Source organism: Panulirus ornatus, chromosome 58, assembly GCF_036320965.1.
Source record: "Panulirus ornatus isolate Po-2019 chromosome 58, ASM3632096v1, whole genome shotgun sequence".
Classification (NCBI taxonomy): domain Eukaryota; kingdom Metazoa; phylum Arthropoda; class Malacostraca; order Decapoda; family Palinuridae; genus Panulirus; species Panulirus ornatus.
The window spans coordinates 7,631,892-7,634,391 of record NC_092281.1 but is presented as its reverse complement, the minus strand read 5'-3'; positions in this window follow the sequence as shown (position 1 = coordinate 7,634,391).

The window sequence follows — 2,500 nt, the reverse complement described above, 5'->3', positions numbered from 1 at the left end:
GAAGAAAGTGTTTCGAACAGTCCTGTGAGTGAGGGGGGCGATAGCCAAGCCTGGAGGCTCCCCATCCATATCAGTGACAGCAAACGACTGCCGGAGCCCCATGAGCTGCGCGATATACGAACGACTCCACTGTCCGAGACCTCGTCCATTGCTGACTGGATCCTCCCGTGAATCAGGAGATTCTATCTCCGCCAGGCTCTTGTAATGGGTGATTTACCACTGTCCATACAGGACCTTACGGGCGTCCGTCGACTCTAAGTCCATTTGATGACGTGAAAGAATCCCCTTTCATAAAGCTCTTCCCGCCGAGGTTCGACTATTGTTGTCTCGAATGAGAAACGCAGTAAATTCCAGAAACAGTGAACTCTGGATTTCTTCTCCGGCCCCTTGTGTTCGCGAGACCGACTGAAGCAATCAGCTTCACAGTGGCGAATCTTTCCACCTTCAACCCTGGCAGGGTGTCGAAGCCACTTCTGCTTCATCGGCGTTCGAGACTTGGGTTCAGGAACTCCTCATTTCCCCAGCTGGTTCGTTGGGTCATGTGGGTACGGTACAGGAGGGTCTGTTGCGGGAGGATATTTGAGGTTGAGGACGTCTTGTATCGATGAGTCGGACCTTCGTACCAGATTACGGTTCCAGGAGGTTTACTGTAGGATATAGATTCATGGTGATGCCACTTCAACTTCCCTTGAGAATTCTGGAAATCTCTCTCTCTCTCTCTCTCTCTCTCTCTCTCTCTCTCTCTCTCTCTCTCTCTCTCTCTCTCTCTCTCTCTCTCTCTCTCTCTCTCTCTCTTCGGTAATGACACAGTGTCAAACACCCGCACACCTTTCCCTCCTTTCTATATAAACTTTTCGTTTATATTTCGTTCATATTCATTTCTCTTGAATGTTCCTCCTCCACTGGCTAGAAAGACGTAAACCCAGTTTCCTAAGAGCCCCCTCCACGCCCGCCTTCCTGCCATATTCGCCCTCATTACCACACGTCATACGGTTCATTACCCGGGCTTCACTGATAGACACCTCATCAAGTTCTCATCTATCGCTTGTACAGCCATCTGTCTTCCCGATCACCCACAAGCCCTGATCCTCGCTACCACACTGCTAGCCCTAGGAACGCCACCATGACCTACCATGACCTTTATATGCAGTATAATCATCATTGTTGTGCGGTTACATTTGCACAATCTCACTCTTTTAAAGTAACTCAAAGTCATCTTGCCTCACCCCCTAGACAGCACCCCATTACCTTACTTTGGTCCCAAATTACTTTTTGACCCCTTTTAAGTGCGTCGAGTGCACAGATCCCTCTCCATAGGTTCGATTCTGAGAGTCAGTGAGTGATTAATGGACACTGATGAATGGGACCGCGGCATAGGTGATTAATACGTTCCTTCTTCACCCATTCATGGCAATCATCGTACATTGTAATGAAAGAATGACACACCTTTCATTTTTCCCCCCCTCTTGTTTTCGTCCGTATAATCCGTCTCACGTGGCCATGTCAAATGATCCCCTGATTAATCTCTTCTCTCTCGTAATGCTCTTTCGCTAACCCTCCTCGCATCCTAATTGCATTGACCCCAAGATCGAACTTTCGTGATAATCGGTTCCTCGGTGCGTTCCTGCGTCCTCTTGTTCCAAAGTTTAAGGTGACGTTCCCAAGTGAGTGTGTCTTGGTCACAAGGAACGCCATCATGTCCCAGTGAATCTGTGTCTCAGGTTAGCATAGAAGCGGTTGGACTTTAGTGCGACCAGCGACTCATGACTGGCAGAGAAAGACTTGGAGATCAGGAAAACATGAGGCATTGTGTGTTTACCTACGTGCCTACAATTTCTCCTTCTCCTCCAAAATGTTTCGGGGTATTACCGTAACTCCAAGAGATATCAAATCCAGAAGATGCCAACTTCATCAGATGTTAGCTGCAACAACTATCAACTACAACAGATACCGGCTCCAACAGATGCCGACTCCAACAGATATCATCTCCAGCAGATATCATCTCCAACAGATACCAATCCCAACAGATAACAACTAACAGATGATATCATCTCCAACAGATACAGACTAACAGAAGATATCAACTCTCAACATTCACCTACTCCGACAGTTCTCATGTTCAAAAGTCCTTGGGGATTTTCCATCTGTTTCTGGGATTTAGGATTTCTCTATTAACGCCCGGTCTGTCTCTCTTAACACATACTAATCCTCAAGTTCAGAAATCCCCGGGGGATTTTCCTGCATCTGCTCCTGTGATTTAGGATTTTCTTTATGAAATACCTAATCCGTGTTTCCTCGACCATGTTTCCCATGACGGGTTGAAGACGTTAACATTGTTAAAAGGCCTTTGAAAGGTCACAGAGATTTAGTCTTGTGTGGAAATGAACATATAAGAAATGGTAATCTTAAACACCTGCATCTTGACTTTATGCACGAAGTAAATACGAACCGACGAGGAAAATAAAAGACACATCAGACGACGGGCGTAACGCACGTACGA